Source organism: Lactuca virosa, chromosome 8, assembly GCF_052849685.1.
Source record: "Lactuca virosa cultivar CGN04683 chromosome 8, Lactuca_virosa_CGN04683_v6, whole genome shotgun sequence".
NCBI classification, from domain to species: domain Eukaryota; kingdom Viridiplantae; phylum Streptophyta; class Magnoliopsida; order Asterales; family Asteraceae; genus Lactuca; species Lactuca virosa.
In genome coordinates, this window is record NC_136433.1 from 300098733 (window position 1) to 300112511 (window position 13779).

The window sequence follows — 13779 nt, forward strand, 5'->3', positions numbered from 1 at the left end:
ACTCAACCGATTTCTTTGTGCCATTTTGACGTTAATAGTGTTATTAACGTGGTTGATTTTTATCTTTTATAAAATCATAACTCCTCTAACCGGAGTCAGATTTTTGCAATGCTTAAATCCTTGGGATCACTTTTTTGTGTACTTTCCAAATACACTAATCATCATAAAAAGTGATGTAACTTTTTGGTCAATTATTTTTTACCCTTTTCATTATTACCTATTGATCATATTTTTCCTTAAATATGAACATTTCTATTATCATCATTGGTTGATACTAATATCTAGTGACGATTGGTGACGGGAATTTCCCAATTGTCACAGACTCCATGTTTATTCTCTATTTAAAGTCGTATAATTTCATACTTTTGTTGTTAATTTTGTCTTTTTAGTATTTTGTCTTTCTTCTTTCACCATTTCTAGAATTGATCTATTGTTGTTTCCCTCTTAATCGTTTTGTTGCATTCTCACCTCCTTCTTCCCGTAATGTTTCTATAACCACTTAATATACATCAGTTCCTTTTTTTCTCTCTAGGGTTTTGTTGGTTCACAATTGATGTTGAAAATGACGAAAGTCAAGGGCATGTTGAAGACACAAGTTATCCTAAAGATTGAGACTAACATATACCTATACGCAAGACCTACTTCTAAAAGATTAGACTGTCTATGTTTCCCCACCGACCACTCTCACACCTCCTTTATCTGGTTACCTGCTTAATCCGTCATCCTGAGGTTAGCTACCTGCTTTTTTTCTTAAACTCCTCTCAGCCCTACACATTGGGTTCCAAAAACGTTGCTGTTTGGCCGCTCGTGTCTGTCTACTTTCTTCCGAAAAACTTGGCAATGGGTTTTCCTTCTTAGCGGTGGCGTTTTCCCCAAAGTTAATTGCCACTCTTGGATCACCTTTTATCGCCATCTCCCCTTGATTGTGGCTGAGTCACCCATTCACCTCCTTTTTACACCGACTCCATGTTTATTCTCCATTGAAAGTTGTATAATTTCATATGTTTGTTATTAATTTTGTTTTTAGGATTTTTTCTTTATTATTTCCCCATTGCTAGAATTTCTTTGTTGTTGTTTCCCTCTCAATCGTTTTGCTTCATTCTCACATCCTTTTCCCTTAATGCTTCTACAACTACTCAATATGCCTCAGTTCCTATTTTCTCTCTAGGGTTTTGTTGCTTCATAATTGATGTTGAAAAGGGTGAAAGGTAAGGGCCTGTTGAAGACAATTTATCCTAAAGATTGAGACTAATGACAAATCGATGCCATGGAAGCTTAAATTAAGGTAACTTGTTTTCCCATTTTCTCTTTCTCGACTTTTTTTGAGGTGCATTGTATCCATCATCATGACCAAATTTTGTTCCTACTCTTCACTGTTGTTGTTCTCATTTAATGCTATTTCATTTTTCCATGATTTTTTCTATGGTTTGTTTGTTAATTTAAATTTAAGCATTTATCTACGATTTTCTAGTTGCTTTTATCTATTCAAATAACATCTTTATTGGTCTTTTTTTGGTTTTATCGTACATTTATGTTATTAAATAATTCAAATTGTGTATCGTTATAAAATAATTTAAGTTCGTTTGTTTTTACCTATGAGTTTGCACTATATGTTAGGAAACACGAATTGTTGTTGTAGCATTTAAACAAGAATTGCTTTGATTTCTTCTATTTATTACTTTTAAATTTGTTTTAACTATGAAATTATGGTCAAACTTAGAGTTCGAAGTGGGAGATATGGTTCTTCTGAAGGTGTCACCTTGGAAAGGTGTCATCCGATTCAGGAAGCGGAGCAAGCTGGGCCCCAAGTATATTGGTCGTTTCAGGGTTTTGGCTCGGGTGGGCCGGGTTGCTTATCGCTTGGATCTTCCAGATGAGCTCATTTAGATTTATATCATGTTTCATGTCTCTCAGATGCGGAAGTGCTTAGTGGATGATTACGGAGTGGTACCATTGAAGAATATTCAGGTGGACGACCGCTTGAATTATATTGAGAGACCGGTTGCGATTTTGGATCGGAAGACGCAAACCTTGAGAAACAAGGCAGTCGAGCTGGTGAAGGTGTTGTGGCAGCACCACAAGGGACCAAAGTGGTCTTGGGAGCCCGAGGATGAGATGAAAGAGCACTATCCGGAGTTATGTGAGGCAGCAGACTTCGAGGACGAAGTCTGATTCAAGTGGGGGAGAACTGTAACACTTGGAATCGTGGTATGTCCAGTATGGCCCTTTGTTTTTTTTGATAGTTGCATTGTGGTCCTTATGTTGTATGTGGGGCATACCGCATGGTACGCTTGGCGTACAAGCTGCAAAGAGAGTACGGGGGGCGTCCCACATGATACACTTAGCGTACTCATGCGAGAATTATACGGGGTTCCGGACACGTACGCAGGGCGTACGTGTGCTTAATGAAAACCTCAATTTTCAAGAATGGACACTATATATTCATCCTTATGGCTTATGAAACCCTTATTTCTCAGCTTCCTCTGACCCTTAAGCCTCATATTCGAAATCCTAAGCCTCTCCTTGTGTTTTGAGCTCATTGTGTCCAGTTTGGTGTTATTTAGTCCATATTCAAGAAGTAGAAGTTTGGTGCAAGGTGGTGGATCATGGAAAAGCTTGTGGATCTTGACTGGTTGCTTCATTTCCATCTTGTCTGAGGTATAAAGCTTTGAGCTTGTTCATTTATGGCATAGATCTATTATATATGAGTTTTGGACCCTTTTGGCCCCAAGGATGTGATCTAGTGGTTTGACACCATTCCAGGAGCTATGAGTTGCCACTCTTGGTGTTTTTGAGGTTCTAGATTCATAAAGTTGGCACCTTTAGGGTTTAGATCCATCCATGCATGATTTTATGTCCATTTGATGAAAGCAGGGTGTTATATTTTGAAGTTGGGTCTTTATGGGGCATGCAAAGTCACCAAATCAGTGACTTTATGGTTATAGATGCTTATTAGGACTTGGGTATGTGGTTGGGGCTTCTGGTCTTAAGCATTAAGTGCTTAATGTGTAATTTGGCTTATTAGGTGAGTACACTGGGCGTACAAGTCTGTACGCACGGCGTACAAGCTTTTAGCAAGTACGCTTAGCGTACATCTGAGTTGGCCCCGCATACTCAGTCTATTGGGCTTACCGTTTTCGGTTTCAAGTTTGGACCATTTTATTGGGCTTGGATGCTTGGGTTCTAGTTGGGCCATCTGAGTACAAGTATTTTGGACTAGGAAAAGTTGTTAGGCTTTAGGGTAAGGCCCATGAAGGGGTTTGGGCCCAATTTGGAAAATTAGGCCATAACTGGGCCTTAGTTGATTAATTGATTTTGGGCCTTTTAGATTTTGAGTTTGGGCCTTAGCCTTGGGCTAAACTAGGTGAGGGGTAAAATGGTCTTTTACCCCAAGTATGGATTGGAACCAAAATTTTGATTGGGTGTTGTTTTGGTATTGATTAGCTCAGGGATTCGTTGGACCAGCAGTCATGGATTTTTCAGTGAGATTCAGCAGTCGAGGTGAGTTTCCTCACTGGGTATACGGGTCTAAGGCACCAATGTTGGCCCTTGTTGTTTATGTTAGTATTATAGGAGTCTACGTGACCCTTGCGTGTGTTATGTGCTGCTATGTATACCGGGCGAGGCCTGATGACTGAAACATGTGTTGTTGTTTTATTATCATTATATGTGTTAGCATGATTATGTGATATATATATATATATATATATATATATATATATATATATATATATAAGTGTTGTATATGTATAGTGGGCGGGGCCCTTTGTCAGGAGAGGGCTAAGAATAACAGATCTGTATACCGAGCGGGGCTCGATGCCGGGCGGGAAGTTGTGGAGAGATTGAGGAGGGAGAGACTTTTTACGAAGTTCTCCAAGTGTGAGTTCTGGTTGCACGAGGTATAGTTTTCGGGGCACGTGTCAACCAAAAGGGTATTCTGGTCGATCCAGCCAAGGTCGAGGCCATGATGTAGTGGGAGGTTCTGAGGTCTCCATCTGAGATTCAGAGTTTTCTTGGTTTGGCCGGTTACGATTAGAGATTCATCCAGGAATTCTCCAAGATAGCTGTTCCTTTGAAGCGATTGACCAAGAAGACAGTTACATCTCGATAGGGGCCTGAGCAGCAGGCAGCTTTCGAGACTCTGAGACAGAGGTGGTGTGAGGCATCGATTCTGAACCTGCCAGAGGGTGTTGATGATTTCATGGTTTATTGTGATGCTTCGATCACAGGTTTGGGGGCAGTGCTGATGCAGAGGTGTCGCATGATTGCTTACTCTTCGAGGTAGCTGAAGCCTTATGAGGCAAATTATCCGACACATGATTTGGAGTTGGGGGTCGTGGTCTTCGCCCTCAAGATTTGGCGACATTACCTCTATGGGGTCCATTGTACTCTTTACACGGATCACAAGAGCTTGAGGTATTTGATGGATCAGCCGAATCTGAATATGAAACAACGTTGATGGTTGGATGTGGTGAAGGATTATGATTGCGAGATCCTTTACCACCCGGGGAAGGCCAATGCGGTGGCCTATGCTCTCAGGCGCAATGCGGTCGCGGCTCCAATCAGAGACATATGTTTGAGGATGACCATGATTACTCTATTGGTAGAGATGATTCACGAGGCTCAAGTTGAGGCTATGAAGGAGAAGCACCGAAAGAGCGAGCGCATTGTGGGTCAGGTGGCTTCCGTTGATTATGATAGTCGTGGCTTGTTGACTTTGCATCAGCAAGTTTGGGTTTCGTATTGGGGAGGTGTGCGACAGATTCTGATCGAGGAGGCTCACAAGTCGAGGTTCTCCATTCATCCAGGGGCGAAGAAAATGTATAGGGATCTTCATCCTGTTTATTGGTGGCCCTACATGAAGCGGGATGTGGCTTGGTATGTGGAGCGGTGCTTGACTTATAGGAAAGTCAAGGTCAAGCATCAACGATCTCATGGCAAGATGCAGCCATTGGAGATTCCTGTATGGAAATGGGAAGAAATCACCATGGAGTTTATCTCGAAGCTTCCCAGGACTGCGCGCGGAGTGGATTCAATTTGGGGTATCGTGGATCGTTTGACCAAGAGCGCGCATTTCATTCCGGTTCAGGAGAGTATTTCAGTAGAGAAGTTGGCCGAGGTTTATATCAGGGAAGTGGTGGCACGTCATGGGGTGCCGGTATCAGTGGTTTCTAATAGGGATGTTCGTTTTACTTCCAAATTTTGGAAGAGGTTTCATGACGAGTTGGACACTCGTCTTCATTTCAGTACAACATTTCATCAGCAGACCGATGGTATGAGTGAGCGGACTATTCAGACTCTTTAGCATATGTTGTGTGCGTGTGTGTTGGACTTTGGAGGGAGTTGGGATACGTATCTTCCGTTAGTGGAATTTTCTTATAACAATAGTTATCACACCAGCATTGATCAACCTCCTTTTGAGATGCTCTACTGGAGGAAATGCAAGATCCGATTTGTTGGGGCGAGGTTGGTCAGCGGGTTGTGGGGAGTACCGAGGTGGTGCTCAAGACCACTGATCTGATTCAGCAGGTTCAGAGTAGGCTCCAGACAGCTCAGAGGCGGCAGAAGAGTTATGCCGACAGGTGTCGGTCAGACTTAGAGCTCCAGGTGGGAGATAGGGTTCTCCTGAAGGTTTCACCTTGGAAAGGTGTTATCCGATTCAGGAAGCGGGGCAAGCTAGGCCCTAGGTATTTTAGTCCTTTTAGGGTTTTGGCTTGGGTGGGCAGGGTTGCTTATAGCTTGTATCTTCCACATGAGCTCAGTCAGATTCACAGCGCGTTTCATGTCTCTCAGCTGCGGAAGTGTTTAGTGTATGATTCCGCAATGGTACTATTGGAGGTTATTCAGGTGGATCATCGCCTGAATTATATTGAGAGACCGATGGTGCTTTTGGATCGGAAGACGAAAACCTTGAGGAACAAGGTAGTCGATTTGGTGAAGGTGTAGTGGCAGCACCGCAAGGGATCGGAGTGGACTTGGGAGCCCTAGGATGAGATGATATAGCACTATCTGGATTTTTTAGTGAGATTCAGCAGTCGAGGTGAGTTTCTTCACTGGGTATAGCAGGTCTAAGGCAGCAATGCCGACCCTTATTGTTTATGTTACGATGCTAGGATTCTGCGTTATCTAGGTCAACCATTGTAACTTTTTTTGAAGTAATAAAGATGAATTATTTGAGTATTATGTGAATTTATGTGCTTTATACTTAATTATGATAATATAATAAATTAAGAATGAAAATAAGCGTCAAAAATAAAATGTTAGATAAACCCGATATCTATGAAGAAGGTTGTAGTGGTCGTGACAAGGATTCCAGAGATATAAAGAACGCCGAAATCCGAGTTATAATGAAGAAGTTATGGCATGTCGAAGTTTCGCGATAGAACCGACACGACGATGTGTGACGTAAAAAGTGAATTTACGATAAAGTGCTTTTTTGCCTTAGCGATCTAAAAGAAAGTCGTAGTGTTCGTTAAACCAAGAGTGTGCATAAAAAGAACGTCCAAATATGACTTCGTATGAGGAAGTTATGAATTTTCTAAGATTTGGCATAACAGTGTGCAGCCCGGAATCCGAATTATAGATCGAACGATTTTTAGCCGACACAACCTAAATGAGAGTCAAAGATCTCATTAATAGTAGTTCAACGGTAAATAGACAGACAAAAACGGATGTTGTATGAAGAAGTTATGGATTTTTAACGGACTTTTCCTGTCCCGTACTGTTAAAAATATAACTTTAAAAATAAATTCAAAGTTAGCCGACGAAGTCTAAACGAAAGTTGTAGGGCACGGTATAACCTACGCGTGGATATAAAGAACGTCGAAAACAGAGCTCGTATGCGAAAGTTATGAATTTTTGAAGTTCGAGGCACACATTCCGAAGCTTATCCGAAGGAACGCCTCGCGCAGAAGATTACGCCCCGCGTTCTCGTGCTTGGCCTCGGAAGCTCCACGTCACCCCAGTAGACTTCGTACACGTACTCACCGGAACGCGCTGCGTCGGGGAATGCATTGCGTTCCTCCGAGGAACACGCTGCGTAGACCAGGCCAGTTTCCCTATAAATAGATGTGAGGCTGCCCGAATTTCTTTGCAAATTCCCTCTTTCTTTCACTATCTACACTCTCTTAAACCTCCCCAAACCCCCCAAAGCCTAGGGTACCTCCGTAGCACTAGAAGAAAGCCCCGGTGCGCCTGAAGGCAAGAAAAAGAGTTTTTCGGTTTGAAATTCTACCCCCGCAGAGCCCGGTTTTTAAGAAAACCTCCTGTTTTCATCAAAGAAGATTATTTTAAGAAGCGAAGTGTTGTCCGAATCACCACCTAATCAAGTGAGTGCATAGTTACTTTCATCTTACACATAGATATGAAGTATTTTATATAAATTACGTGATATGTGTGCATATTTACTTGAAATATGTGCTAGATGAAAGATTTAAACTTCTTTGTTTTTCAAATCTAAACCGTATATGTATTTTGTTTTCAGATCTGAACATTTTCTTCAGATTTAGACTATAGATGTATTTTGCTTTCAGATTTGAACCATTTCCTTCAGATCTAGATTGTAGATGTATTTTGTTTTCAGATCTGAACCTTTTCTTCAGATCTAAAACTATAGATGTATTTTATATCTACAAATATGTTGGGTAGAACATGGGTAGATAAATTATGAGGTATGAAAGATGATATATATGAATATTTGTAGCTGCACCACAACCTGTAGATGTTTTTGAACTACGATGTACTCTAAACATCGTAGCGGCTGTGCAAAAGGATAATATTGGCAACTGCGCCTAATAGAGAACTTCATAATCCTGGCAGCTGTGCCTAAATGATAATATTGGCAGCTGCGTCTAATAGATAACATTCGCAGCTACGTCTAAATGATAATATTCCTTAGGAGAATCCTTAGGAATGAAAAAGTGAATGATAGAAGATTCTTAGGGTAGATCCTTAAGAGTAAAGAATATAATGGGGATGGGTAATTGGGTTGAATGTTTGATGTTTAAACATAATAGCTATATTAATGTGGGTTGAAAACCCTATGTACTCACCAGGTTTCCCAACCTGACCCACTCAGTTTATTTGTATCACAGGTGTCGATATAAGGCTACACTACACTGAGAGACTGAAGTGATGTAGATCACTAGTATAAATGAATGTAAGTTTTGTTTATGCTTATGTTTTTGTATTGACGTTGACATCCCAAAGTTTTAAAATGAATAAAATACATCTCTTCGGAAATGCTTCGATAACATACTTATCATGTTTTTCTGGGAACAAAATTCTGCAACACTTTTCTTTAAAAGTATACTCTGATTTTAAAAATGAAGCATAAACAAATCGGTTTTCTGGCCGTGAAAATGGGGATGTCACAGTTGGTATCAGAGCATTAGTTTAATCGAATTAGGAATTTGTAGGATTTCTAGACTTAAACTTAGAATGCTAAGCGATGATCGTGAGATGAGTGTCTTCCATATTTTAGACACGAGCACTGGTTTATTTTAGGAAAGATGTCTAAAATGCTTTTATGTGTTAAATGCCATATGTTTGTCGTATATGCTATTATTTGTTCGGATCTATGTTCTATTGCCGACCGGATCTGGAAACCTTATGTGTTCAGGATTCTAAGTGTACGACTACAATATTAGAACTAGCATGTAACGTTTGGGAGTGATAAGGAGAATTTAAACGTCTATCGTGAATAAAGATCTAAATTCGCCTAATTTGGTGTATAGATCAAAATGGCATGAACCCGAAGTGGAGCTGGAAACGCAAATGAAAATAGGAATCAGCGACCTCAACCCCAAGTGATTGACCTGGTGCCGATAGTAGAAGCTGCACCAGAGCCAGTCACTATGGCCGGAGTACAAGCCATGATTCGGGCAATGATGGCTGAACAAAGGGAAGAAATGAGACAACTATTGCTGAATAACAGGGATGAACCTTCAATTCCTGTTGAAGAAGATGAACTAAATGACAGACAGTCAGAGGAAGGAAATTACAGCCGCACTGTCACTCAAGCGGAACCCCCAGTGGCAGAAAGGAATGACCCAGAGAGCGGAATCAACAGAGATGGACGTATGTATAAGATTTTCTTGGGCGCCAAACCACCAAGTCTTTCCGGAAGCCCAAAGCTAGTAGAGATTAGGGACTGGATCTCCGAAATGGAGATGGTATTTCAAAGCTGCAACTGTAACGACAAGCAGAAAACCGTCTTTGCAGTCAGACAACTGAAGACCGGAGTTTTAAGCTGGTGGAAGTTATTAGCAGATACGATGCCACAAGGAGAAGCTCTGAAGATGTCTTGGGAAGCTTTCATCGAGCAGTTGAAAATGCAGTACTGCTCCGAAATACATCTGATAGATCTAAACAATGAATTCCAGAACTTAAAGAAGGGGAGAATGAGCATTGATGACTATGCTATTGCATTCACTGAGAAGATGAAGTTATTTGCATACCTTATGTCAACTGAACTCTCCAAGATAGAGAAATTTGCTAACGGATTGCCATCAGAATTTGGCCCAACAGTCAAAATGGCAGGCACGTTGAAGGCAGCCGTTAGAGCAACCAAGAATGTTGAGACCCAATTAAGAGAAAGGGGTCTGGAGGGAACTGAAGTTGCCTAGAAAAGGAAGTTCGATGGATCCTCAAGGTCCAACGAGAAGAGAATATTCTCGAAGTCTGGTTCGAAGGACAAAAAGGTGAAGTAAGATGGTGCAATAAGTGCAAGAAGAAACACTTTGGAAAATGTGGCGAGGAGGTGACATGTTTAAAGTATGGGAAGTATGGGCGTTACACCAATGTGTATACATTCAACAAAAGGGTGTGTTATGGATGTAATGAAGAAGGGCAATACAAGCAAGACTGCCCAAAGAGGGAAGTAGCTACAAAGCCAAATGCACCGCCAAAGCCAAATGCAAGAGCACTCCAGATGATCCTTGATGAAGCATGTGACGATCCAAGGAATTAAGAGTAAGGATCTATAGAGTATCCGTATAATTAGGATCATGTGATGTAGCCTAATATAGGAGGCATAGTCTAGGGTGAACTTGAACATCTATGTAATCGTTTCAACAGATAATCTAAAACCTTGATTTTGTCATCTGATGTGTTAAATGATTGTGTGAAATTCTTGAATGGTGAATTGGAGAACTGCAAGATAATACTTGGGACGAGTATGAATAGGTGTGAATGGTAGTAGAGGCCTATACTACCGGAAGCATAGGACTCACACTTGGATCAGGGAAGGTCACAAGGTTACCAAGAAGCCAGTAAGTGATTCCGTTTTTTTCATGTCCGTCGTTACCATCATTTCGTTAATGACTAAGAAGATGATTGTTGTTCCGACCCTAGTGACCATATCAAATTGAGTCCGACTAGGATGAGTATGTTACGTGGTTCAGAGAACCAAGTTCGATGTAGCATCTGACTTAAGCCAAAAGATTGAAGTGCAAGATAATCAAAGCAATCAATAGAAGTTGTCTAAGGCAACAAGAAAGCTCAGGAGGAAGCTTTAGAGAAGAATGACCGAAATGAAGAACGTTTAGGCAAAACGTTGGCATTCAGTACGAATAATCAAGGATTGAAGATATTCCAAGATAAGATTTGGGCGCCCAAGATGTGCGAAGTAGAGATCTTCTGATGGAAGAAGCTCACAAGACCATGTACTCGATTCATCCTGGCAGCACTAAGATGTACAGGGATCTGAAACCCTACTACTGATGGCTGACGATGAAGCTCGATGTTGCAAAGTATGTGACCGAATGCGTAACATGTGCAAGAGTTAAGGCACAACATCAGAAACCATATGGGAGTTTAGAACCTTTATCTGTACCCATGGGTAAATGGGAAGACATCACTATGGATTTTGTGACTAAACTTCCCAGGACGAAGAGTTGTCACGACATGATTTGGGTGGTTCTTGATCGGTTCACTAAAAGTGCACACTTCATAGGAGCTAATGAAAGATGGTCTATGGATAAGCTTGCAAATGCTTACGTGAAGGAGGGAGTCAGACTTCACGGTGTTCCTTTAATGATTGTATCAAATCGTGATAGTCATTTCACGTCAAGGTTTTGGAGGAGTCTACAAGAGGAATTGGGTACAAAGTTGTGTTTAAGTACAGCTTACCATCCGCAGACAGATGGTCAGAGCGAAAGAACGATTCAAACGTTGGAGGATATGTTAAGAGCATGTACCCTGGAATTCCAAGGTAACTGGGATGAACATTTACCTCTGGTAGAATTTTCCTACAATAATGGTTTCCATTTGAGCATCAAGATGACACCTTATCAAGCTTTGTATAGACAGAAGTGTCGTACGCCATCATGTTGGCTTGAAGCCGGAGAAAAGCAGTTCATGGGCCCCGATATAGTCCATCATGCTGCTGAAAAGATGAAAGTGATTAGGGAAAGGATGTTAGCAGCTCAGGATCGTCAAAAGAGCTATGCTGACAAGAAAAGACGACCGACGACATTCGAAGTTGGGGATTCGGTTTTACTTAAAGTCTCGCCATGGAAGAGACTTATAAGATTTGGTAAAAGGGGAAAGTTAAGTCTGAGTTTAATAGGACCGTTTAAATTTCTTCAGAGGATTGGGAACCATTGTAACTCTTTTTGAAGTAATAAAGATGAATTATTTGAGTATTATGTGAATTTATGTGCTTTATACTTAATTATGATAATATAATAAATTAAGAATGAAATAAGCATCAAAAATAAAATGTTAGATAAACCCGATATCTATGAAGAAAGTTGTAGTGGTGGTAACAAGGATTCTGGAGATATAAAGAACGCCGAAATCCGAGTTATAACGAAGAAGTTATGGCCTGTCGAAGTTTCGCGACAGAACCGACACGAAACTGTGTGACGTAAAAAGTGAATTTACGATAAAGTGATTTTTAGTTTTAGCGATCTAAACGAAAGTCGTAGTGTTCGTTAAACCGAGAGGGTGCATAAAAAGAACGTCCAAATATGACTTCGTATGAGGAAGTTATGAATTTTCTAAGATTTGACATAGCAGTATGCAGCCCGAAATTCGAATTATAGATCGAGCGATTTTTAGCCGACACAACCTAAAGGAAAATCAAAGATCTCATCAATACTAGTTCAACGGTAAAAAGACAGACAAAAACGGATGTCGTATGAAGAAGTTATGGATTTTTAACGGACTTTTTCTGTCCCGTCATGTTAAAAATAAATTCAAAGTTAGCCGACAGAGTCTAAATGAAAGTTGTAGGGCACTGTATTACCTACGTGTGGATATAAAGAACGTCGAAAACAGAGCTCGTATACGAAAGTTATGAATTTTTGAAGTTTGAGGCACACATTCCGAAGCTTATCCGAAGGAACGCCCGGCACAGAAGATTACGCCCTGCGTTCGCGTGCTTGGCCTCGAAAAGTCCACGTCGCCCCAGTAGACTTCGGACACGTACCCACCAGAACGCATTGCGTTCGCATGAACGCCTTGCGTTCCTCCGAGGAACGCGCTGCGTAGACCATGCCAGTTTCCCTTTAAATAGATGCGAGGCTGCCAGAACTTCTTTGCAAATTCCCTCTTTCTTTCACTCTCTACAATCTCTCAAACTTCCTCAAACCCCCAAAGCCTAGGGCTCCTCCCTAGCACAAGAAGAAAGCCCCGGAGCGCCAGAAGGCTCCAAGAAAAAGAGTTTTTCGGTTTGAAACTTTGCCCCCGTAGAGCCAGGTTTTTAAGAAAACCTCTCGGTTTCATCAAAGAATATTATTTTAAGAAGCGAAGTGTTGTCTGAATCACCACCTTATCAAGTGAGTGAATAGTTACTTTCATCTTACACATAGATACGAAGTATTTTATATAAATTACGTGCTATGTGTGCATATTTATTTGAGATATGTGCTAGATGAAAGATTTAAACTTCTTTGTTTTTCAGATCCAAAACCGTATATGTATTTTTTTTTCAGATCTGAACATTTTCTGTAGATCTATATTGTAGATGTATTTTGCTTTCAGATCTGAACCTTTTCCTTCAGATCTAGACTATAGATGTATTTTGTTTTCAGATCTGAACCTTTTCTTCAGATCTAAAACTATCGATGTATTTTATATCTACAAATATGTTGGGTGGAACATGGGTAGATAAATTATGAGGTATGAAAGATGATATAGATCAATATTGGTAGCTGCACCACAACCTGTAGATGTTTTGAACTACGATGTACTCTAAACATCCTAGCAGCTGCGCAAAAGGATAATATCGGCAGTTGCGCCTCGCGTGGATATAAAGTTGTTGAACACGGTAATTTATAAATCAAAGTTAGCCGATAGAGTCTAAACTAAAGTTGTAGAGCACGGTATTACCTACGCGTGGATATAAAGAACGTCAAAAACCGAGCTCGTATGCGAAAGTTATGAATTTTTGAACTTCGAGGCACACATTCTGAAGCTTATCCGAAGGAACGCCTCGCGCAGAAGATTACGCCCCGTGTTCTCGTTCTTGGCCTTGGAAGCTCCACGTCGCCCCAGTAGACTTTAGACATGTACCCACTGGAACGCGTTGCATTCCTCCGAGGAACACGCTGCGTAGACCAGGCCAGTTTCCCTATAAATAGATGCCAGGCTGCTCAGATTTCTTTGCAAATTCCCTCTTTCTTTCACTATCTACACTCTCTCAAACTTCCCCAAACCCCCCAAATCCTTGTGTACCTCCCTAGCACTAGAAGAAAGCGCCGGAGCGCCTGAAGGCTCCAAGAAAAAGTTTTTTTCGGTTTGAAACTCTGCCCCCGCAGAGCCCGGTTTTTAAGA